Below are 27,273 nucleotides of genomic sequence, written 5' to 3' on the forward strand. Positions count from 1 at the left end.
GCTCTAGAAAATACAGTTGTAATGGAAATAGTCATGTATGAATTACTTAAGTCTTTTCCAGTGCTAGAAGTGGATTTTAAATGGAGTTCAGGCTCAAAAGTTAACAAAAGAAGATGGTTCCTCACTGAACAGGCTGATGTGTTAGTTAAACTGGAGAACCACAGAGCTTTACACTTCCCAGTACTTCTCACTCATAAATTCCAAAAGAAAAGTCCAGTAAACACTGCAAAAAAAAAAAAAAAAAACCAAAAACATCCAGCTCAGTCAATCCGTGTCCTACAGATGTCTGGACAATGAAGGGTGTGCAGAAGGAGGATCCTATTCCCATTCTGTTGCTGTGCTCCTCAATAACCCACCTGTGGCCACTGCTGGAGACAAATCACTGCTCCAGGTCAGTAAATGACAAGAGCTGCTTTCCTCCTCCTACCTTCAGTACCTCTCTGCAAGCTGTCACACCTTTTTATTGTATTCTAGACTTTCTGTGCTGTCTGTCAGGGAAAATCATCAGAACTATGCTGGAAAAGCATATCCAAAATGCCCAGCAGGAGCAGCTGGAGGGGTGAAAGGGATCAGGTGCCTAAGCATAAAGTCTGTCACCCCCCAGATAATTTTGCATTAAAGTTGCAATGCAGCTTTGCTCCCCATAAAACATCCATCCACCAAAGTGCAGCAGAACAGTCCCTTCCTTCTCAAAGGAAAATCAAGCCTAAGTAAAAGGCTCCATTCATTACTTGAGTTCCCTTTTCCACAAAGGTGACTTGAGCTTATTGTTCTTTCCCTGAATTTCCCCTACATTTCCACTCTTGCTAGAAGGAAAAAAAAAAAAAAAAAAAACCCTTTGAAAAATCACCTGGATTTCCAAGCAACAAGATGAAAGTCCTACCTATTCCAGGAACAGTCCTAATTCATTTAACAAAATTAATGGGTATTTTAATGACACTTTTAGACTACCACACTGTAAGTGACTCTTGATACAGCTGATCTGATGGTTTAAAAATAGCAAAATATTAACCACTGTACCAAAATAATCTTTGAAAGAATTATCATTATCACTATTTCCCATTTTTTTTTCTTCTCAAAAAGACACTCCAACATGGAGCAAAACAAATCTTCTGCCACAGAAAGAGAATTCAAAAGAAAATTTTACTTTTCTAGGTGCATATAAGACTAATTCTTAATAGCCAAGACTACAGGAACAACTTCTTTGTCAACAGGTACTGAATCACTTTAAGAGATTAAAATTATTGAACAAATCACTGCCTCTAATCGCCTACTCCTTCCCTTCAGTCTTGTAAAACTTCCCAGGGATAAAGATTGTTAGAACGTAACCTATATAAGAAACATCAGAAATCAATTTTGCCTGTTACTGTATTTTCTTTCACACAGCACAGCTGCCTAAATTTAGCATGGCTGTTTTTATTTCTCTGACAAACTATGTTAACAAACTCTGTGGGGCTCTTCACTCCCCTTGACACTGAACCACAGGCTTGCAGATGAAGGCTGGGAAAACTAACAGGGTCAAATGTCTGAGTTGGGAAGAGAAGGATGAGTAAGGGGGTTGTACCAGGGATCAAGTGCAACTCCACTCAGCTCTGGAAAGTCTGGAATAGGAGTGGAATATGGAGAAACAAGCACAGATGAATTAATTTTATATACAAATGTATCTAATTGCACACTAGAAGTTCCTGGCAGGTTAGCCACCTGGGCTAAATCATCTAAATCCAGGCAGAACTATCCATGGAAAAGATGGATTCCTTTCTACAGGCACCTTTTTAGAGACAAGTCATCCCCTTCAAGGGGATCTGGAATAGGAACTGTCAGAAGCTGTTCATCCTACCTGCTGTTCCCCATGGCTTCAGCAGCACCTGGACATTTAAGCTTCATGAGAAAAACCTCCCCCACAGCATGTGAGGTCAAACAGAAAGATGGAGGTATTTGTATGTGTCTGGGATGTTTTGTAGAAGCATCCAAGCTGAAACTCCTCTGTGTACACTCCTGGGAATCCTGCATTACTGTGCCTGATTGCTACTGCATCCAGGCTTCCACAAATACACTCATGTGCTCTTTCACAAGTACCCAATTCCACCTTTGAGAGTTACTGGTGCTGCTTGGAAAGATGAAGGATCCGGATCCACACACACCAACTACCTTCATTCCACCCTCCTGAGTGTCTCAATTCTGTATCCTCCTCACCGTGCTTGGTGCAGACACTCTGCCAGCACACTCCTTCCACATGTGAAAACAGCATTCGCCTGAAAAAACCACTTTCCCCAGCTCCATACTGAAAGGAATTAACAGGCTAAAGAATTACTGCAGCAAGAAAACCATTTTTGGCATTTAAGATCTGGTGACAACCAACCAATGGACAGGAAATCAAGTATTAGGGTGGAAAACTGCAGCTGTACTCAGTTGGTACCTGCAAATATTTGCTGTTGAAATTACATAACATCTGTAAAAGGTGAGAGTTGTTACTGGATATATTCTATTTTTATTCCCTCGGATCACAGAGCTGCCACCACACAATTCTTATTTCTTCTTGGACCCACCGTATCTAAAAAACAATTATCATCTTGTGCTGTGGAAAGGGATGGAATGTGAAATCCCATCCACATCCCAACAGAATCCCACAAACATTTTGGCAGGAAAAAATTATTATGTAAAGCCCAGATGGCATCCCAAATATTTCTACTTCAAAATTTAGGACTCTTTTTTTTTTCCCTTAAAATAAATTACACAGAAGTATCACGCCTAAAATTAACTGTACAAGAGCATCAGGCAAGGTAACCAGACTTGAGCAGTTATTTGGACTATGGGAAGAATGGGAATGTTGTTTTTCTCCATTTAACTCCATTGTCAGAAATGATTAATGTTTTTCTATTCAACTGTATTTGAATGACTGGCAGAGAAGGAAGATATAACGAGCTAATACATCCAGTAACATATAATACTTGGAGAAGAACTTTTCCAGTTATCTGAAGTCTATCACCTTTGCCATCAACTTCTGAAGGAATGTTTCAAACTTTCTGAACCAAATTTGCCATTTTTTTGTTATTCTGACAGGCTTCTTTTGCTTAATATTTGGGGTTTTTTTTCCCACTGTGCAATTTCAACTCTGAATCTGGGAATATGTGACTTCAAAATGGTTTTAGCTGCTGCTTCACTGAAGCAGCTAAACCTGATAATCAGTTTGGTTCAGCATGGACTTAGTCACTGCCCACCCTTTAAGCTCTGGGATAAAGACCAACCCTTGATTCCGACTGTCATTTTGCAGTGAGCCCACTCCTAGATTCCTTTTATATCTATCACTGCACTGAATGCCAAAGAAATCTCAGTGTACTTGGCATGAAGGCTGCACTTCCTATATTTATGCTCCAACTAATGTATGCTCCATTTTAGTCCTTCCCAGCTTAAAATCATCAGAGGGAAGACGGCATAAAGTGCAAAACAGCCCATGCAACTGCTTTACTAATACAAAATACTGAGCACTGCCTTTCCATCACCACCTTTCTCGTGCATTTTCGGTTTAAATCTACCCTAATTATTAACCCAGAAGGAACCATGGCCGTTTCTGTGTAGCATACAGATCAGATCAGGCTTGTTGATCCACCTCAAAACTTCCAGAAAATAAACTGTTACTTTTTAATTGTACTACCTTAACTTTGCTGGCAGAAGCACGTTTTGATTCTTCAAGACGGAAGAAAGTGAAACGCTTTCTCCAGGCGAGAATTCCTTATATGTGGCACGCTAGCACTTCATCCTTTTTAATTATTCCACAGGTGGTTGCCTTGGAAACTGCCAAGTAGCTCCTGGATTTGAGGGACCCAGCATGAGACAGTGAGAAGCCTTTGTAGCCACGGCATTCGGATCCACGTTGGCTGCAGCAGCAGCAGGAGGACGTGGAACAGTCACAGAAAACCTGGAAGAGATGGTTAAAATTAACAGGCATTAATTACATTGCTCAGTCCTTCAAATAGAAAATACAAGGAATGTTGATAGCCCCCTGGACAGTGGATAAAACCCACATTTTAGAGGCATCTGCTCCTGCAGCTCGCCAGCACAGCCCCGGATTTCACCTTCGGAGGACGGCACTGAAATGGAGATGCCGGCGGAGCTCACGAGCTCAGCCCTCAAGATCCAGCAAGATGAGATTATTTTCCCCTCAGCTTCCAGAAAGACCTTCCTGAGTGTCTGGTCCAACTGCCTGAAATTCAGTGCTATTGTTTTGCTTTGAATAAAAATAGAGTAACTATAAATAGCTGCCATCGCGAATGCTGATTCACTGTTATTCCGTATCATACAGCAAATTGCTCCCAACTTCACTCAGCCTGAAAAACTAAGAAAATTCTCTTTACTTAAAACGCAGCTAGAAGCCCAGCAAAGCATCCAATTCTGCATTTGTGTCAGTGGTCTAAAAGTACAAAATATTTTCCTTTTCCCTCTCTGATTTCTCATCATTTCAAAAGCTGTTAATTTGCACAAAAAATATATAAATAAAACCACCAAAACCAAACCAAAGCAAAACCTTATTACGCTTTCTGCTACTGGTCAAAACTATAAATTTCCATTTTTCAAAAATCTTTTTTGCTTCCCCATTTTCACTTTTTAAACAAAAAAATAGATTAACCTACACCTTAAAAAACTGTTTTCATTAAAACTATCCAACATGATGGAAATGGTCACTCTTGCACTCAGAGGCCTCCCTCTCTTTACTGATACGATTAGTATGTCCAAATCAGTGATTTCTTGAGACCTCACTCATATATAAGTGCTTGGATTTGTGGTATCACAAATTGCCTGGCAGCACCTCAAGAGTAAGAGGTGGATTTGCTTCCACCCGTCCATGATGAGACACCCAAGAGACACAAGAGCATGTTTTTTAATTCCAGAGCAGAGTTTTACTAGAACTCACTAGATTAAATATACATTTATTGCACAGAAAAAAACTACAGTCAAGTAAGAGAAATGAAACTGCTTCTGAGTGATCTCCTCAGTGCTCACTTTACCCTTCTGGGGCAGGTCCTTCTCTCTTCCTTGCCTTCTTCAATCACTTGCTTGACTAAAAAATTAGAATCTGAAACCATTTTCTTTCTCTCTGTCACTGAATCCCACCAAGGACAAAGCAAATCCTGGTGGGTACCACAGTTTTCCCCTTTCTTGCTTCCCTCTCCACATCTCTTTCAGTCACCTCATTTTCCCTTTTATGAACAAGGTTTCTGAAAAATGATGTGACAAAACCAGGCATTTTCTTTCCCTCGTTCCCAGCAGTTCCAGAAGTGAGACCTGTTTAATCCTATCTGGATTCAATCTAGGATGAACACGAGTTTCCCCAATTCCCTCATCCCACCAGCCATCCACCTCCATACTTTGGGAGGGGAAATATGGATCCTTGTCAGCCCATCAGCCCATGGTTTGTTAAGCAGCTTTTGGGGATTTTTTCCCTGCAGAAGTGGCATTCTAAAACACTGTGGAAAATCCAGAGCATTTTCTCTGTTCTCCTCTCCCTAATTACAGCTATGACCTCCTGCATGTCCTGCTAATGCAGGAGAAAACCTCTCCTCTGCCACAGTTCCCTCAAGTGTCTCTGACAAACCAAGTCCCCAAAGCCTCAAATTGACCCTTTTATCACAGATGGTTCTTTCCTCTGAGGAAAGGTGGATTTTTCATCCCTGCCTCAGGCATCTTAACAGTACTCTCAAGCACATCCTCTCTCTGCACTCATGATCCCATTTTGTTTTTTCTCACAGGGGCAGACAGGTGAACTTTATCTCAGACCAAATCTGGTGCTTGACCAATTTCCCAGTGTTAGTCCTTTCAACCCACTGAGATGTTCTGAAAACCAGGGCATCCAGTTCTCAGCAGGCACCAATGCTTGTCATTTTCATTTGCCTTATTCTCAGAGTAGCATCACCCTGAGATTAAGTCAAAAGTTGGGTTGCAAGTCTTCTTCTTGATTTAAATCCTGTACTTTTCTACAGGAATGCTGATTTCTGAATTCTTCGCCTATAGGAGGTGATGAAACCACTGCATATCTTCCCCATTCTATCATCTCAGACTAAGTAAGTAACTTCAGAGACTGCAAGAGAGTTCCTGCTAGCTTTTTTCCCTCTTTTTAATATGTATTTTGGAAACCTCTATACAATGTATTTATGTTAAATATGCTCATTTTAACACATACTCTTCAGACATTCTGCTTTTGTGAGCAACCCCACCTGTGCAGTGGTTTATCTCTGCCATGCTCCTCCTGCTCAAACTTCTTAATCCCAATTTAATCTCTGCCAGGCTGGTGATCTGTCTGGATTCTTAGGCTCTCAGACATCCTCTCTTCTTCACACAAAGGTTATGCATGGGAGCCATGGGATGAACTCAGTGAAAGACTTGGATTTCTTTTTTTTTCTGTGGAATTCATCCACCTCAGGTGCTACAAAGACACCTGGATCAACATGGAGCTCCACCAGCTGAGTTTCTGACCAACCCTTACAAAAAAGCGATGTCACACTCTGCAATTCTTTTCCAAGACCTGTGTGGAAGAGTGCTACTGACTCTTCAAAATACAAATAAAACCTTCTGTCTCAGCCTTCAGAGGACACAGGTTTTTGTTTATTTCCAGCCTCCTGGCCCAGGGCTGCCACAAGGTTCACATTTTGCCTCTACCATCCCTGCTCTGGGACCCTGAGTCACTGAGTGATGGAGGAGCTCAGCTCCCTCCTTCAGAATGAGCATCATTAAACACTACAAGCACTGTAAACACCAGAGCTCCGTGTTATTAATAAAATACATAAAACATGGGACTTGTGAATAGCAAAATTAAAAGCAAGATGAATAAAGTCTTTTAAGTAACTCCCCCGGTCCATTGTGGTTTTTTTTTTTTTTTCCCCAAACTTGATCTCAACCCAATTTCACAAATCCCTATGCACCCCTGAAATAAGTCTTTCTTTCCCTGTTCAAACATTTCCAGAGACTGCTGGTTTTCCCCTCCTCAGTCTCCATTCCTGTCAAAGGCTCCTTTCTGACCAGTGTCTATCCCATCCTCCAAAAAGCTGCTTCCCAAAAATACCCTCAGATACTCTCAGGGAATGCTCCATCTCCCTCCCACCAGAGGCTTGCACAAACACAGCACAATAAGGAACTTTTCCCCCCACTGTGGTCATAAGAGACACGAGAAATTCAAACACCAGTCATGACACATCCCACACCGGAGTTTTCAAAAAGGCCCTAAAGGTCAGCTTGCCAAAACTTTAATTCTCAAGATCCAAGTTCTTATTTCCCCTTTTTCTCTGCACAATTTTCTGTTTAGTTCATGTCAGGTACTTTTTAGCCACAACTTCTTAGTGCAAAGCTCTTTGCCCTGTTCTTGGTTTCAGTCACAGCTCAATGAATAGATAGATGACCATTAGTTTAAGTTTTTGGTTTCTCCAGTTGTAATTTTTTTTTTAAATTCTTCAGAATTGATGCACAGAAGTGATACACAACCACAACCACCTTTTTTAGCCAACTAGAAAATTGAGATTTTTCTTGATAACTGTACTTTTATATGCCCAGAAGGCACCCAGACAGCTTGAACCAAGTAAAAAACTTCATTTTTATTCAATGTTTTGAATATTATATATATATGTATATATGTATATATGTATATATAATATATAGATGTATACTGGTAATAAGTCATAGATACAACAGCAGATTGGAACTGCATTGAGTCCCACTGCCCCTTTGCAAACTCCAAAGCCACTGCATTAAGGTTCCAGAAGCAACTTATCATTTAAGATTCTTTCTTAAAAAAAAAAACAAACCAAAAAAACCCAAACAACTTATATTTCAGCATTGTTTACTGATCTTCTCTTCTAATAGTCATTATTTTCCACCTGACAAGAAGTTAAATGGTGTCAAAAAAGGTGTCAATCCTGGATATCCTTTGTTTTTTAAAAAGCTTGTCAACAATTTTTTATGTTTTACTATTTGACGCATAATAAGGAAAAAATAGGAGCAATCTTCAGAACATGCTGATGGCTGGCAAGAATCCCATTTCTTCAGAAAAAAACAAAAAAGACCTTGTGTTGTAAAGAAAATTATTCACTATTTGCTGTGATGTGTTTCTAAGGTTTACTTGCAAATGCTTGGTAAATAAAAAGGCACCTTTCTCTTAAATTATTTTGAAGTATAAACAACTAAAGCAGACCTTAAAAACTAAAGCCTTCTTTAAACTACTCCACATCCAGTGAAGATCAGCACAGCTTGGCTACTTTACAGATTTACCAGGGTAATACACATCTGCACCATGAATATTGAAACAAATATTAAAAAAGAAAAACAGAAACAAAACCAAAAAAAACCAACCCAAAAAAAGTAAAAAAAAAAAAAAAAAAAAAAAAAGAAACAGAAACAGAAAAGGCACCCTTTGCTGTCTTCAATAAAAACCTAATGTAAGATTTTTAAATTAGAAATATGGTAATTTCCCCTATAAAATCTGCAGGTTGCCAGGAAAATTTCAGCCAAGCAAACCTTTCCACAAATTCAACTAGAAGATTTTACAAAATACAGGTAAAAGGAATACTCAGGACACAAGGCACTGCCTGGGACAGGACTACTCAGGATCAGCTGCCAACCAGAAATGAAGCACAGAGGGAAGTAAAACAGGCAGGAAAGGTATCAAAGTTCAGAGGCTCAGTCAGTAGCAACAAGAATACCTGAAAAAAGGAATCACAGAATTATTTAGGTTGGAAAAAGACCTGCAAGTCCAACCATGAACCCAACACTGCCAAGGTTCAGCAGCAGAACATCCTTGGGACTAGTGTGGCCAGGCAACTTTGGGAAGCTTCAATTAAGGCAGCCCAAAATCAGATGGTCACTTTAAAAGATGTTTTTGAGTTGAATGAACACTTGGTCACGTCTCAAGGGAAAGGGTTTCCACATAAGTGGTGGCAACAGCTCTGATGACCTGGGCTGTCAGGAGCTCCTAAACAAAAATTCAAGGGGGAAGAAGATTCCTCTGCCAAGATTCCTCCAAACCAAGCCTGAACAGCTGAAACTTGTGAAGGTGATCTCTTGCTGAAATAATTCACAAATCATCCAAAACCAAATCCATCTGAAAAGAAAACTGAATACTTTTCAGTCTTAAATACAAGAATGTTTTGCTCCGTGCTACCAGGAGAGACACGGAATCAGGGTGCTGAACAGTGACTTTGTGCTTCAACCATTCAGCACCGTTGCTTAAACAATACTGGATGGAGTCTTTTGGCAAGAAAATACAGGCCAATTTTATGTAACAACTTTCACTACAATAAGAGTTACTGAAATGAAAACAGCAAAAATTATTTTGACAGTATTTAAAAAAAGATCAGTCAACACTTTCAGCAGTGTCTGGAAAAAAAAAATCCTTTTCCATATATAGAGAACAACATCAGTATGTGATGATCCAGGAGATGGGCATATTCTGAATTTCTAGTTTGCAAATCCAGAGTGTTTTGTGGTGACAGAGACATTCCCTTGCCCAGACTCCACAATCCTCTGTTGCTGGGGCTGATTTGTCCTTAGATCTTGCTCTTTGCAGTTTCAGCTCTTTCTTCCTCTATCTCAGAAAACCTCACCCTCCTCAGACTACAAAGGAAGCACAATAAACTAATACAATGTTAGTATGATGCACATCTCAGATTTTTACAGGATAAAGATGCTCTCCTCTTATTACAAACCACAATAAAGTATTAAAAGCATGAGAGCTGGCATTGAGATTTCTTACCAAATGCTCTCCTAAGATAAATAATCATTCAGTTGAGAGAACAAAATTATTTAGTGTGAAGGTCACCTGGTTTCGCACTAAATACTGTTCAACATCTGGTCTTAAGATAAACAGCAATTTGTGTCTTTAAAGCAGAGTTTATTTTTTGAAAAAAATCTTTACTAAAAACAGTCATCACATACTGAGAATTTCCACATTCTACCTGCCAACACTCAGACTAATTTGCCTCACATAAGCCCTCCAGTAAATCCAAAGCCCTTTTCCCCTGTGTACAGCTACCAATTACCACAACACAGATACTAAAACCTCAACAACAAATAAACGTTAATACCTGGGTAACACTTGAACAGCTTTTGCTACATCAAGTAACTGTAAACTTCTTCATTCCAGCGTTCTGACGCACACCTGGTTGTGAAGTTTTGGTGTTTAACACCAGGAGGATGAACCCACAGACCCTGCTGGCTGCAGAGCAACACAAACCACCAGTATTCCCATCAGAAAAGGGCCAAGAATCAACAGCTGAGAGCAACTCTATGGCTTTACCACCTGCTGCTGAAGCCACCTTTACCCATTTCTCATCCCTGACTGTTCATTCCGCTTCATGCAGCTGTGCCATGAACTAGATCTTGGTACTGAGCCTGCAGAAATCTGATTTTGCTGTTTTAGCTGGTTCTGCAGTGGGTTCACCCATGGCTGTAGGAGCATCAAGCCAGGACCAGGGGCCACCTGGTATCCAGGCAGGAAATGGGGGATGTTGTCTGCTTCTTTCAGCAATTCTGCTGGTTTATGCCAGTTTAAAACTCCATGAAACTATCTAGAATTAGGCACATCCAAGTTAGAAATGTGGCAAAACACAAAAAAAAAAAAAAAAAAAAAAAAGAGAGAGAGAAGCAAGCACAGATTGTTTGTCCCATAGAACAAATTACTAAGAGAGATGCTGAAATAATTTCTAAGTAACTTCCAAATAAGCCAGCCTGCCCTTCTGAAAAGCATTTTCAGCAGATGCCTGTTAATTTTTCAAATTTTCAGTCAAACATAAGCTACTGAGCTCAAACCAGGGAGTAACAGTTACATGTAATGACCTGCAACACCCTAAATGTCAGACTAAATTACCCAACAGCTCCTTCTGCCTCCCATCTTCGAAACACTGATAGATTTTAGCTCCATCCCTAGCTGTGTCAGATCAGCAGGCTCTAACAGTTCCAAACACAAGAGTCAAACGAAATGATATCCCTGCTTGGAACAAATCCAGGGGTTGAATGTGATTTCTTCACGTAGAAACAAGCAGCTCTTAACTTTTGATCTGGAATTCGTACCTCGTTAGGAGGGAAGCAGCAGAAGTCTCACCCATTGCTGGTTCCAAGCTGGTGATGACGGAGAAGGAAAAGGAGAAGGAAAAGGAGAAGGAAAAGGAGAAGGAGCTGTGCTGTGCTAGAGCTGGTCACCAAGCCCATCAAAACCCTCAGCTGTGAGTGCAAGAGATGATAATTTCGTCTGCCACGAGCAGACAGCTCCTGTGAGTCGGGAATTTTCACGTTCAGAAGCTCTGAGGAGGAGGGTCAAATCAGAAACCCTGGCTTTCAGCATCATTCTTTGTGGCTCAGTATGTTATGGGTGAAGGAAGACGCCTTCTCTCTGCCTCAGTAACTTGTGTAGTATTTCATCCTTTGCAAATTTAAAAAAAAAAAAAAAAACAACAAAAAAAAACCCCTCTAAATTTACAAGACGTGTAGCACTTGGCAGGATTTCATAACTGCTGAGTGACTGAGATGAGCTCATTTAGCACAATTTTGAAATAAATGTATTATTTTATAGAGCTGAGCCTATACATTCTGCAAGGCAGTGGGAGAAAGGAGGGATGATACAGAGCATGACCTGAAGAGTGTGGCCTGTTGCCAGTGCCCACACACACTTATCCCTCTCTTTTCCAGCCTCTGTCACATACACACACCCCCTGGAAAGAAACAATCAGCTCAGGGCAAGTAGGAGCATTTTTCCAGTGCTGCCAACTTCTGCCAAAATCCTATTTTCACTTTAAAATAAAGACTGTGCTCGTTTAACTACAAGATTCTTGACATACATAGCAACACCTGTCAGAGAAGTAGAAATAAAACAAGCGGGGGGGGGGGGGGGGGGGGAAATCAGGATTTTTTTCCAATTCTCTCCTGCTTTCAGTGTGACCAGGAAAGTGGAATTTGTCACCACCACGGGCAAACTGTACTTTTAAATCCAGACTGTGGATTGGGGAAGAGTGGTCAGGAACAGCCATGGATACACAGGATGGGAATCAAGCGCTGGGAGAGCCAAGCCCATCACTTCTCCCACCTGATGCTTCTGGCTTTACACACCTTAAAAACCAACTATAAAGGAAGACACTGCACAGAAATATCTTCAGCAACACGAGGCTTTAAAGTCCTTTCACACTTCCTGCAAATTCACAGCCTCTGTTCAGATCTGCTCCTTTAAGTAGCTCAGGTGTGGGATTTAAGGCAAGCTTCTCAGCTGAGCGAGCTGCATGTCACAGTCAGCATAAAAATCCATTGCTACAGATTCCTCATCCTATAATTTATGTTAGTCAATAATATTAACTAGGTTTCAGGAAAAAAAAAAAAATCAGTAAATCAGTGTTGTTTCTCATTACCCAAAACAAAATAAAACATTTCAGTCTTTCAGAAAATATCTGAAATTACATGCACAAAACCACCCAGTTAAGAGATACCAGCAACCAAAGGACGACTGAGAAATAATTTTTTTTTTTTTTTTCAGTTTAATTCTAACACTGACTGCCAGACTGTTTAAGAATGAGATTGAGCAAGCCAGGGGGACAAGTGGCAGCCTACTCATGTACCAGGCAATTCAGCAAGGGCTGAGAAACAGGACAAATGAACCCATTTTCAGCTTGGACTGATCTGGTTATATCACCAAGCCGAGCTAAAACCAGCTTGGGAATCAGAGCAGAGACACTGCTGTCGCTGAGTAAGCACATAAAGGAGGCCAGAGGCATCAATCAAATTCAGGAGGGAACTGTGTAGGTAATAATCACATAAATATGTATGTTTAGGGATAAACCAGGCAAGATTTGGGTTTTTGTTTTTGGGTTTTTTGTTTTGTTTTGTTTTGATTGCGTTTTTTGTTTTGATGGACACGTTTTAAAAAGACACAAGAAAATTCCTTCTCTTTTTTAAAAGCCAGGTCTGAGCTGCTCACTGTGGAAGGATCCCTGCTTGATCAATGCTGACAACACATGGACAGCACTGGAATTCTGTCCCTGCACTACCATGTTTATGGTCCAAGTAATGCAAAGGTCAAGAATGAACACACCCAGAACACAAAAGACACCCACTCTTGTGCATTAGAGAAATATTTACTTCATTAGTCATGAAGAAGTTCATTTACCATTTGAATGACTGAAAATACCTTAAAATTGCATCAGTTTTCCCTTTGCTATAAAATAATTAAAGGCCTAAATTAGTTCCACAAGAGAAACTCATTGCTAACCACAACTAAGGCATGAGCACTGCAAGATCTCCTCATGGAAAAATTATTATATTGATTTAAATAAAACAATGAAATTATTGTTAGTAATAGTAGCTGCAAGCTTTCAGGAATTCACTAGCTCAAGCAAAATCACCAGCATTTAAACAAATGTCTAGAAAAATTCAATATAAAATCACTTGATTTGAAACAAATAATGCCATTTTGTAAGCACCACAGTCAGTTATACTCAACTATTAATGAGTATTAAGCTAACCCAGTTTTCCTTTATATAAGTTGCCAAGAGAATGCTCTTTCTCTTCACCCTTTTCTGATTTCCAGGAAAAATGTCTTGAAAAACTGCTTCTGCTAGAATTACTGGAGTCTGAAGTATGACCAGTAATTCACAATCAGCAAAGGACATTACTTATCCCTAAAAATTTAGAGATAAAAATATTTTTAAATCGAAGTACAAAAATTTAAAAAAAAAAAAAATCACAGTAGTCATGACAACCCCATTCCCTTTCCTTCTGCTCACCCATGTCATCAATATGATACCTAAAATAATCCACGGTAATTAAACTATCTGCAAGAGACAACGACTTGTGCAGAAAATAATTCTAGAAGAATTTACACCAAAAAGTGTTGTGGTTTAATGCCAGCCAGGAACTAAGTTCCACACAGCCCCTCGCTCCCAGCACAGGGGGATGGGGAGAACAGGGAAAAGTTAAAACCTGGGGGTTGAGATAAGAGCAGTTCAATAAATTAAATTAAGTAAAATATCATTATAATAACAGTATATAATACAATGAGAAGGGAGATAATAAAAAGAGAGACAACAAGTGATGCACAGGTCACCAGTCACTGACTTGATGCCCAGCACATCCCAAAATACCACTGACTCCTGGACAGCATCCCCCAGTGTATACACTGGGCATGATGTCCCATGGTATGGAATACCCCTCTGGACAGCTCAGGGCTGTTGTCCCAGTCGCGTCTTCATCACCAGAGCCTGGGAAATTGAGAAGTCCTTGACTTGGAATAAGCACTCCTCAGCAGCAACCAAAAACATCAGTGTGTTATCAATGCTTTTCTCACACTGAATCCCAAGCACAGCACTGCGCCAGCTACTAGGGAAAACTAACTCCATCCCAGCCAAAAACAGGACAGACTTGGTAGTTTGGCCTCAGCTCCTGCAGAAAATATGGAGAGGATTATACTGGGTGCTGCTGAGGGTCTTTTGAAGAATACACCTGCCAGGCACCACCAACACAAGGTTAATTAATTTGATAACCATCTGTGATAAGGTCAACTGCCCAGGGAATGAAGGGGAGGAAGGGGATTCAGTTTTTCTGGATTTTAGTAAGGCTTTTGGCACTCCCAGCATCCTTCTGGGTAAGTTGTCCCCACTGTGGGATGAGCAAGTTCAGGGTGCTCTGGGTGACAAACTGGCTGAAGGGCAGAGCACAAAGAGGTTCCAGCTGCCTGGGGACTGCCACCAGCAGGGATCAGCCCTAGGGCCAGTCCTGTTCAATGTATTTGTCAACGACCTGGATGCTTCAACCCTTTAGCAAGCCCTGAACTGCTCAGGCAGTTGGAGTAGATGATCACTGTAGGTCCCTTCCAGCTGAAATATTCTATTCCGTGCTACACATTGACACCTGGGTGTAAAGCAAGCACCAAGTGGGAAAAATCCCACCCAATCCTTTCAGCAGGGCACTTAGTACCCACCTAAACTTTCCAATAAAATCTCTAATTTCACCAATATGACTCAATTGTTACTTTTCCTCCCATTATTTGAACAGCAGGCGACACGTCCAGAGATGGTGAAATCATTTGGGAACTTCAGAGCACAGCCCCGTAATTCTGCACCTCTTATTCAATCCACACAAGTATTTTAAGACTACAGTTAACTGCACTGCAGAGTCTGATTACAAGAACAGAATAAAACTCATCAGGACTATTTCTGGGATTTTAATGACACAGTGGTCAAGGTAGCACCATGGTGTCTATTATATATCTACACTTGACAGACTAATTTTATTCTAACCCAGCACATTCCCCTCCAACTGTTTGACTCAATTCTTACAACTCAAGAAAGATTCTAAATCAACACATATGTTAAAAAGAAGAGAAGTGCAATGTTAATAATTTTCACCTGTGCCTTCAAAAGCATACTTTGGCATATACTGTCTTCATTTTGGGAGACAAAAGATCTGGATTCTACAGATTTTCACAGAAAAACACCACATCTGTAATAAACCTTTAACAAAGCACAGCAATCAAATCACGGAATATTGGGATTTATCTCAATTGTCCACACCAAGCATCAGCTGTCCAGGTACCCGTGTAGGTAAAGGAGGTCTTCTTAAACTAGCAGACCTTTCATTAAGATTAACTTCCCTAAATCCAGTTCTCTCCATGAGAAAATGAGGAATCCCATCCTAAACTTCTTAAGGTAGCCCTCCACTGCCTGTAAAGTCCAGAGTGACCTGCTCAGATCTGTCATTCCCTGACACTGCTGTTCCTGGAGTCTGGAGGGATTAATCTTGTGGGCAACTCTTAAGTTTCTACTAGGTGGTTTCAAGGCAATGCTCCTGTCCAAAAAATTAAACACTTGGCAAAAGGAAGACTTGTTCTTCTGGTATCAAGAATTATATACGCAAGCCCAGAGTATTAATTAAAGACACAGTGACCCTGTGATCATCAGCCAAGGAAATGACGCCAAGGACAAAGACATTCTGCCCTCCCGGTCTGACCACAACTTCCCTCTGTTGACAAGATGACATTTCATCTTTCTATGAGAGAAATGAACCATCATATCTGATCTGATTTCCTGAAACTATTGAGCCTTTTATACCTAGAGAGGCGACACCAGATAGACAAGAACCATAGAGTGAAGGAAACAGAAATTAAACTGAAGTAGCAAAGCACAATTTCTCTCCTTCACAATATAGAGCAGCTCCCCTCACCTGATCTTTACATTAGTCAGTGACCTATGTCTTATAATTAGACAATATTGTTACCCACGTAACACAACGTGCAGGATTGAAACACCTAATACTACTTTACTCAGCATTTGGTTAGAAAACCAAAACAGAACAAAAAAAAAAAAAAAAACCAAACCAAAACAAAACAAAAAAAACACCACCAAAAAAACAACCCACTAAAATATACCCAGAAAACTCATTGCTTTCTCCAAAAATAAAATAAAATAATAAAATAATAAAATAAAATATTAATCAACTCCTAAGCTTTCTAACCAAGAAAGAAAATCACCTATTACTGACTCTTTGCCACACTGAGATCCAGAAAAGCTCCTGGGCTGTTTAACATGCACTTCACTGATGTAGACCTGGTGTCAGCAAGGGGTTTGATTCCTTAAGCAAGCACTATCAGGTCTGATCACTGCACTCCCCTCCAAGCCTCCTAATTTGTCATTCCTGTTACTGATTCAACTGTATTCCACAGAAGAGAAAAACACCCTGAACAATACCAAGAATAACATCCTTCCTTTCCTGTTCAGATCCATTTATGTCAGTCATCTTCCTCTCCCAAGAAATTTCAAGGCATCTTCTGAAGCACAGAGCCATAATTCCATTGGAATTTATCAGTCCTGTGGTTAAAGCAGGCTGAGCAAGCTTCACCCTTCGTGGCCAACAGCTCCAAGATAACTGAGAATAAATGGAGTTGGGAAACTCTCTCTGGATATCAATTTCCACTGTTTCTATTGGGGAAAAAAAAAAAAACAACACTTGACCAGCCCTTGTGCACTGAGCAGACCCCAGCCACCATCTGTACACAAGAATTTATGTGATTTATTTCTTTATTTCTATTCTATTCACATTAAACAGGGTGCATACCTTCCTTCATTCTTCTCCATTCTGCCACTCTCTGTTTTGCTTCAAACTTGAAGAGTATGTTATCAAATAACATCAAATATTGTTATCAAATTCAACAAACTGACTAAAGCAAACGAAGGGAACAATCGAAGGCCCTGGAAATTGTGTCTGGAGAAACTGACTGCCAAACGGCCACGGACACACTCTGTACTTTTCCACTGTTTGGTTAAAAGCTGTTAAGACAGGTCACATGGAGAGATGGAAAAGCCTTATTTAATCCCATGTTGGTTCAATTACCTTTCATCTTCAATAAGCCAACTCCACTGGGCTGCAGCATCTATTTCCCGTAAGACAGTTAAAAAAAACAAGTGCAAAAACACTCCTCTGCCACCCAAGGCACTCTGTGTGACTCTTGCACCCTCCATCTCCATCAAAACTGCACAACAGATGGATGTAAACAGATGTAAAGCCCCTGAGAACATGAACTTCTCTGCTGCAGCTCCCAGAACTATTTACATGACAATACAGACATGAAAGACACAGAAACTGCTTTACTGTTAAAACAAATCCTTCAGGTCAAAACAAAAGATTATGTTCTAACATTGACAACTACAAAATGTACAGTCCTTTGTCATTCCCAAACTCACCCAGTACCCCAACAGTGCTGCCACCTGTGGCACCTGAAATCAGAAAACCCACTTAGCAACTAAAACCATTATTAATTTTAAAAATATAGGCTAAAGGGTGGAAATGAAATAGGACAAAAATATTTTAATGTAAAGCAAAAGGGCAAAAATTATCAAATATTGAGTACAGCAAAATGAAGACATGTACTATTGGAGAATAGTTGATATAACCCTTTGATTGTTTGTTAGGATGGGAAAATCAATTCTAGAATTTCTGCTTTATCCTTAGAATTTTCAGAAATCCAAATGCAGATGATTTCCTGAAAATTTTGTTAGTTATGCAAAACTGGTTGCTTACTTTTAGGTTTATACCAGCAGAAATTGGCAATAATTACAGAGGAACTACAACAAATCACACTACAGTAATGGGATCTGATTCTGTCCACCTTTACCATGTAAAAGATGCCAATACAGTGTTTCAAACACAATTTTTCACCAGCACTAATGCACTTCTACACCAAGGCAAACAAGTACCAAACCTGATTATTCACTGAAACAACAGCATAAAAATCCTGAAGAGTTGTGGAGACAAGGAAAGCCTTCCCCATTAGCTGAGGATTTTTTTTTTTGTCTTGTGATTAGAGCAAAATAGATGCTTCGTGCTTGGTATATTCTGGAAATAAACCTACAACAACTTGGGAAAAGCACTGCAGTTCTGGCAACCAGCTGAGAAAAGCTGATCTATAGCAACGCTCTATTTCAGCATGTCTGAACTTCCTCAGCCCCTGCTCAGCAATTCCTCTCCCCCATCTCACATTATGCACCTGGGAAGACGAAGGCAGAGATCTGCTTCATTCCTCCCTGACCTGCTCCTTGCAACACCTCACGGGGGCTGCAAAATGCCAAGTCTGGCAAATCCGTCGTAGCAGAGCCTGAACGCTGCAGAAATTCGGATTTCACGTGTGAGTACACTCCTAGTGGTAAATGCACACAGGATCCTCACGTGCTAGGCTACAAATACCAACACTCACAGCAGTGGTGCCATCTGCACTGCTCCTTTTGAAGTGTCTGCCCCTCTGCTGTAACCTCCTGCCTCCCTCCATCCTGCCCTGCTCCTGCTTCCCCAGCTGTCCATCCCTCAGTCTCACAGCTGAGTTTATGAGGATTTAATTTGCTACTACTCGCAGAACAAGAACTCGGTATCGATCTGTTTTCATTGCTCTCAAAATCTGAATCATTATCTTAATGCGCCGCCTTGAACGACTTCCACAGGACTCGCTTTTGGTCAAAGGTTAGGAATCTCTGTTGTAAAACAAAAACCTGATCCAATCAATGTGTGTAACTGAATATAAACTTACAAAGAAATTTTTAATTTAAAGGGTCTGAATAATCAAAAACCTGCTTCGCTACAACACTTACAAATAATCCGTGGTACTGTAATTACTCTCTGTGTTAACACCCTGACAGTACCTTCAACTATTCCCTAGTATGAAGAAGAAATGTACTACAGTATTTATTCATCCTGAGATCAACTTGTCTCATTCCAGTAACCTACTGTAACTCCTCAGTACAGAGCATTTCACACAGTTTTTGGGGGAAAAAACCCAAAACAAACCAATAAAACCTCCCCAACAAAATCCAACCCTTATTTTTAACATTCTACGATTCAGTGTTAAAGCCTCATCCTCATGCTCTTCATAAAAAACAAAAAGAATCCTCATCTTTCCTCTGGGTAGGAATACAAGGTCTCATCTTCCCCTTCCATGCTCAGAATTTTCCAAAATTCAAATTAGATCATTCAGAAAACCAGTGCAGACCCCTAATGACATCATACAGTGTTTCTGCTCATACATCAATTACTGTTTAGACTGTTCCAGGCTGTTTTTAGGATGAGTGATTAAAGGGTCTTTTTAAAAATCATAAAGACAGACTGAGAAGCCTCGGTCATTAAAACTTCTGCAGTAAATAAAATGAACTTGAACTACTTTGCTGAGTCAGGCCCTACTCCAGACTTCTAGAAAGTTCTGCAAAATACAGAAAATCTTTGCAGGGTCAGAAAATGAATGGTGCCCTGACAAACCTTGACAATTTAGCCAAAATGATTTAGAATTAATTGACTTAAGAGGCTGAAGCTCGAGATCTGCAGAGTGCCCAGTCTTGTCCATAGAGTCAGAACAAATACTCAAGAGTTTGGAACCAGGCTGGATCCTTGTTTTCCAACAGTTGAGGGCCTCACACAGAACACCAAGTTTTTGTTAGGAGGCGGAGACTGATTCCACGAAAAATAATGATAAAGTCAACTGAAATGATGGGAATACAAATGGATGGACAGGAATTGTAGCCCGCGGGAAAAGTAAAATGCAGGATTTGCTGCAAAGATGAAAGAAATGTGTGAAAAATTAAACTGTGTTAGACACAGAGACTGAGGAGAAGGTGAACCAGCGTGTTCACAAATAGAAATTTCGACAAAGCAACTATGCAATAATTCCAGACCATGGGTTTTATCAAGGGGAGATTCAGCGGTTTGCTTTTTAGTCTAACAACATGGAACTACAGAAACAAGTTTCAATATTGAGGAAAATGCCTCCCAGTGATAGTTTATGAAGCCAGAGATATAAAATCACATTAATTCCAGATATATTCTTTTTCAGGAAGATATAGTTCAATCTTGACCATCTACCAAAAACTACTAATACGTTTTCAAAAGTGACTTTGAACTGGCTTGTGCTACTTTTTGTAGCCTCAGGGACTATTACTTTGGAGGAGTGAAATTATGCATTTTCACTATTACACATCACAGAAATTAGTACCAAAGTAATAACAAGATTTATACACTGAAAGCCTGTAGGATTCTATTCTATACCACAGCAACGCACCACACTTATTAATAATCTCTGTCTTAGTTTCTCTTTCTCTCCATCTGGTGTTATTTCCATGCATCCTTCAGTAACTTCAAATCTGAAACCATTTTTCATTTTCTCGTGTCATTTTATTTGAAGCATATGCTTCAGTTATCATCTTTGTCTGCATGTGTGATATCAATAATCATTCTATACAGAAAGAGTCAGATTCCAAAGTCTTTATTAGGTAACAGCTTGCCTCAGCAACATGGGCAGTCTACAAACTATTTAAATCAATTAGACTAATTTCCATATTACTCAACCTGACACAGACACTGCACATCAGAATCTAAGTAAACACATATAGACAAGTAAAAGAAAAGCCATTTGCAAACACTGTGAAACACCACAAACAGATTATATGAAGATTACAGCCAACGCCACATCAAATCCCAGCCACTGATCCACCTCACACAGTGTCCTGACCAGCAGGGAACACCCACAAGCATTTCACAGAAAGGTGTAAGGAATTCCTTGCAACACAAAGTAAAAGCTGTAAAGTAAATGGTAAAAAAGGGGATCACTTCTACCTAAATGTCATCTATTTCTGACGGACGAACGCCCTCGAGAATCCGTGTCCTGCTTCTCCAACAAAGAAATCCCCGGGAGATTTCCTCATGTCATCAACACTCTGGTTTTGTCCATTACACAAGCCTCTCTTTTAATTTCTAGCAAAATCAAGTATCTTAATTAACACATTACTATATGGCACCCATTCAAGACAAAATTTTTCAGTACCAAACCAGTTAATAGGAAAAGATAAACAATTAGTTCCTTAATATCACGGTCTGTGTGTCCTCCTAGTGATAACTATCTGAAACTGCACTGATCCACTGCTGCAAGCTCCTGTCCTTGCTTTAACTCTTCATTTCCTTCATTTCCCTTTGATTTTGGGAAATTCCAGCTGTCAAGCCACATACTGCTCACTGTTCCTCACCCAAATAAAGCTCCCACAAGCTCAGCACTAGGGATTCACTGGGGATAAAATCAAGATGCAAAGATAACCATTAACTACTGCACAGCAAATGTAAAACCAAATAGAACAATTTAATGTTTCAGAAGAAAACACAGAGGGCAAAGTACTTCAAGGTTTAGGATTTTAAGCAACACAGAAAACGAAGTGACTCCAACACAATTTTCAGCTAAGTCTATGTGCTAGTTTCACCCAAAGATGAAAGTTTTAAAAGGTGAATAAACCCAAATGTTCCTCCAATGTCATCACTACTGAAGATTCATGAACTTCACTTCTACAATGCAGCTGGACTACAGCTCTGCAGGCCAAAGGCTTCAGGTCACTTTATCTGAACCCTTTTCCATCAGAGGTTACTGCATTTTGTCCACAACATTACTTTATCTGAGGTTTTTTCCCACCTGTCAGGTGATCATGCACTCACCTGAGAACTGACAAAAAACAATTGAAGAGATATTCCCAGATTATTTCAGATGAATGACAACAGCAACCTGCAGAGAAATGCAGACATCATCAAGGGCTCTACCAGACTGAACTGAAAGCTCACCCAGACCTCAAGCCAATACAACTTTTTGGGATAACCTTCAATTCTTGTGACCACACTGCATCATCCCCAAGACCCAGGATAAAAGAAGATACACACCAGAAGATGAGGATGTTGGTGCCACAGCTACAAGTTTAAAACCCAGACAATGAGAGGAAAAAAAATGTAATATCAACAGAATAGTGAACATCACCCCATTGAGGGAGTTTAAACCCCTGGCTCTTCCAACAGGGGTGACAAAAGCCACATAGCTGAATTTTAGGAATCTCGCTGCTATACAGGCAGAAGAGGTTTGACACATGTAAGGGTTATGACACACAAAGCTATTGACAAATGCTAATTCCCGATAAAATTACCATGGAAATTCACAGGAATGTTGCCAACTATAGGTCGACAGGCAGCGTGTCTTTCTGGAAATAGAATTTACAGTTGTTATAAAATAGCATGATGACTGGCTAAAACCACAGTATTGTTAAAAGTGCTTGTAAATTTAAGAATTATTTGTATTTAAGAATTTCCCATTGTTATTACTTCTGTGAAGTCTAGTAAGTTTCAGTATATTGTGCATGGTCATCAAACAAAATAACCTGATCTGAAATGAACGAGTGTATTACTAACCCCAGAAATTCACATTTATCTTCAACCTTCAAACTGACACATGATGTTAAAACACTCATTTTCACAGCAGAATGTCTGCATTTTCATATAGTGCAACACTTCGATAATTTATAAATAAAAGCACTCCTTTAAAGGTGTTCCAGCTAGTCTTTACTCTGCTAGGTTAGGTATTAGCCTTAAGTAGTATTTTAGGTAATAAATATGAAGAAAAAATCCCCGCAAAATAGAAAAAATATTAAACTCAAATATTTCATCCAGGCATTTCAGGATTATACTGTTATTTTTAAAAAATACATACACATTTGAAATATTTCAGTTAATCTAATCTGGTTAAAAAATTTAACAACACAGACGTAACTCTGTTAAAACTACTTCAGAATTCTAATTCTTCCTTGAGACATGCCTTTCATCTTTCCTGGTTCCCACACATGCTGACCTGCCACAGTTTAGTTCATTTATATTGCTCTATGAGGACCATATTTCACTTCAAAGAATGCATTTTGGTTGGAATCATCTCTTTTACATTATAAATGTCATACAATCCAAAACTGTGTTCTATGTGATGAGTAATAAAGCTTGGCTGCCTGTTTCCCTTATCACACACACATATACATGTGCTTGGGTTTTTTTTTATTATTGCCAAATCCTTCATGTCTTACAGAAATTTGATGGCTACTTCCATCTCCTGAGCAACAGAGACGGGACACGAATAAACTGCTGCAAGTTCCACCAGGGGAGGTTTAGGTTGGATATTATGGAAAATTGCTTCACCAAAAGGGTTGTTGAGGATTAGAACAGGCTACCCAGGGCAGTGTTAGAGTCCCCATCCATGCAGGGATTTCAAGGACATGAAGATGTGGCATTTGGGAACATGCTTTTCTCCAGTGCTGAGGGAACGTGTTTCATGATCTTAGAGGGCTTTTCCAAGCCTAATGATGCCATGATTCCCAAACATACAAGTTTAGAAGCCACCTACAGCATGAGAACTTTGCATTAAAAAATAAAATTATTTAATTTCAACAGGCTTTGCAAGTAATTAATTGTTTTTTATGTACTTGAAACCCAACAGGAAAATAGGAACGTGGAGGAATTTTGCTGATGCTGGTTTTACCTTGTTATTTCAAACCTGACTGCATCACCTGTCAGTGTGTGACTCACAGTTTGCTAAAGCCTGAGACTATCAATACTTTCTACGTGTCAGACTGTGTGTTTGTTTCCATGCTCCCACTGCCTGCTTGGGGTTTTGTGAGCCCAATTTCTCTGTGGTACCTTCTCCAGCACATCCTGTGCCTCCTGCAGCATCACCCTCCATTCCAAGGGATCACTATCCTGCACTGCTGTACAAACTCTGGAGTAGAAACAAAAGCCAGGTGGTCAGGCAGCAGCACGAGAAGGAAAAACAAAAATCAGCTGAGTTTTTCTAAGAAGTACATTTATAGATGTACCATGTAGAGGGCTTTCAGGAAGCAGCTCGTACAGGAAGCCAGTGACCTCACAGCTTCATGTAAACACCACACAATTACAACATGAAAAAGAGCAGTATTTTCTCACTGCCTCTTTCTGTTAGCATGTCCACTGTTCACTCAACGCCAACCAACAATGAAAACTGCAGATCAAAGGAATCAGGTTTTTACAGGTCTAAAAATACAGATCAATGCAACACTCGTGCCATATCCAAGCAGTGAAACACAAATATCTGTAATATCACAACCTTCCAACAATTTTCTTACATTTTGAATATTAACTCCACTGTGCCAAGCCCCACCAGGCAGATGATATGACCCCTCACAGACATGCCAACCACCAAAAATCCATGTATTTTCTACCAACCCACCCTTTTCCTTCCCTTCCAAAACTATCTGTCCCTACCTCTTAGCCACCTTCTAAACCATTATGTCCATTAATGAATTACCCTGCCTTTCCTCATCCTTACAAAGGATGGAAGCAACTGTTAAATGCCATTACCTGCAATGAAAGCTGTGCTTCCTCATTCTTTTTCTGATCTGAATTGACTGAAGACTATTTATTATTTATTTATCATTGTCTGAAATGAGTGGCTTTCAGGTCCTATTTATCTTCTCATCTTTTAAAGCAGGTTTAACCCTTTCTCCATTCTTTATGTTGTTTCTTCTTCCATGAACTTAGCCAAGTATTTGGATTTGAAGCCTTCATTATTTCTACCCAAATCACACAAAAATATAACCATTCTCTTATGAGCACTTCTATCACTGATTGGAAGAACATCCCACATTTCTCCATTCACAAATCTGCAACATCTCTGTCTGGTTTACCTCACTGAGCAGGGTATTTCCCAGTGAGCTGCAACACTCCCAAGAAGACCTCACAATCTGCTTTTTAAATCCACCCATATATCCTGGGACATATTTTAAGTCTTGCTAAAAGAGAACATGCAAAAAAGCAAGTTCTTTCAACACATGGGCTGCAGTAAGTTCTTCACATGTAACTAGCTGTGGTCTTGGTTGGTGGACACTTGTAGATGCTGAGAATTATAAATCTGCCAGGTTGGGCTAAGTTTTGGAGTTTTTCCCCCCCACTAGTAATCCTGGCTTTTGTTTATGGCTTTTGATAAAACTGAGTTAGGAAAGGAGAACCAGGAGAACGTACAAAAAGAACTTAAAAAATAGACTTAAATAATAGTAGTGGGATGAATTTCAACAGCAGCAGATGTGCAGTCATATACCTGGGTAAAATATATATTCCCACCAGGTGAACAGCTCCTTAATTTGGAAACTCTGAAGGAGGAAAAATCCTAGCCCACTACTACGTGACCATGGATCATCAGAGTGACACACCTGCTAAATAAAGCAACCGTGACCCCAATTTATGGCTGCCTGGAAAATTCACCTCATTACTGTGCGTGCCCTGCTTAAGGGAACTGGATTCACACTGGAGCATGGAAAGAAAGGTGGTTTTAGGTAGCAGGAATGGCAGCAGATGGTTAAGTTCTGCCTTGCAAATAAATGCAAGTTCTGTGCTTGGCAGATTTACCTGGCCCGTTTCACTGCAAGTTTAGGAGGACAAAAAAAAAAAACCAAAAAAACCAAAGTAAAAAGGACATTGTCTGACCACTAGCCATAGCCTTAGACCCGCAATGCTGATTTCTCAGGCAAGATCAGTGTCAGCAGTCACAGGACAGTGGTTGCTGGTTCTTGCTGCCTCCCAGAACTGATGAATCCCGGCCTGGACAAGCTCCTGCTCTGCCATCCTCTGCTCCATCCATGGTTTGTTCAAATATTCAAAGCAGGAATCAGCTGAGGGCAGAGAGAAGAAGCAGCACCTGCAGCCTCCACACTGGGAAGCAACACAGGAGCCCCAGCTCCAAAATGAAAGGCAGGACCATGAGGTTTGTGAGGCAGGAAATGGAGGGCGAGCCGAGCACTCGTTCCGTGCAGCCTCAGCTGCAGCAAACAACAGCAACACGATTAAGAACAGTTCCTTAAATCGTGTTTGTGCTCTGATGAACGATTCCAACTGCACGTCAGAGCCCAGCACAGCAAGCTGAACTCACCACAGACGTTCTGGAGGAATAGAGAGATCCTCAGGGAGAGACACTGTGTCCCATGCTGGTTTAACTGTTCTGGCTGCAGGCAAACCAAGGTGCAACGCCAGCTCTGAGCTGAGCCAAGAATGCAGAGCAGGCACAGTTTGGGGCAGTCAGGAGAATGGAAAATTCAATACTGAATGTAGACTAGAGGCTTTGTTTGCTTACCTGACTGAAGAGGTAGTAACTGATATAGTTCCTGGTCATAAAAGCATTAGAGTCATAAATACAAGCAAAGAGGCTTAAGGCGAACTCTGCAATTATCATTAAAAAGTGAGCATTAAATGGCTCTTCAAAATGTTAGGCTGGCAATTTGATGACTTTTAAGATCCTGGATGCTCTGAAAATTGGAATCTTTCTTCTAATTCCAATAATGGAAGTAAAAAAAACTGTCCTTAAGATGGAGTTTGATTATTTTAAAGTACAAATTATACAGCAATTATACAACATCAGGCTTCCTATATCAAGTGACAAGACTTAGAATCCTAGGAAACCGTTTCCAGTTCAATATTCTTACTAGCAGTTAGCATTAATTCTGCAGGAACATCACCAACACCATCAGCAGTAAGTATCTTAGACAGGAAACCAAGCTAAGGAAAGAGAATTATCCAATACTGAAGAAATAATGAACAAAACTGAACCAATCAAAAGTTCTGTTATTTAAAATAACCCCTTCAGCAATAAAAAAAAATGAACAGGAACTACGAGATCATCCTTCAGAAAGCAAACAAAAAGAGATATTCTGATTCTCTGACTGCAAAAAAAAAAGGTCTTAAGAGAAACCAGAAGAACATACCTAGTAATACACAGAGGAAGGGAAATGGTCACTAGCTATTAATGGAATACCTTATTGAGAGCAGGAATACATGGACAATGCTGCTTCATGTTTTTTCAAGTCCAAATCAGTAATAACACCTGCCACAATAGTTCACTTGTTATTTCATCAGTACAAACATACACCACTGCTACTGAGCAAGCTGAATTCCCCCAAACATATCAAAAGC

The 27,273-nt window shown here is 40.1% G+C and overlaps 1 protein-coding gene across 1 annotated transcript in view; it reads right to left on the minus strand.

Moving 5' to 3' along the window:
- Window positions 1-27,273, minus strand: part of LOC128807138 (endonuclease domain-containing 1 protein-like) — a 161,401-nt gene that overhangs the window by 122,703 nt on the left and 11,425 nt on the right. Inside the window, exon 2 of the mRNA XM_053977262.1 lies at window positions 3,653-3,916. The gene's annotated coding sequence lies outside the window, so the exon portion shown is untranslated. The remainder of the gene's footprint in view (window positions 1-3,652; window positions 3,917-27,273) is intronic.

This window comes from Vidua macroura, chromosome 5 (genome assembly GCF_024509145.1).
Source record: "Vidua macroura isolate BioBank_ID:100142 chromosome 5, ASM2450914v1, whole genome shotgun sequence".
In the NCBI taxonomy this organism is placed as follows: domain Eukaryota; kingdom Metazoa; phylum Chordata; class Aves; order Passeriformes; family Viduidae; genus Vidua; species Vidua macroura.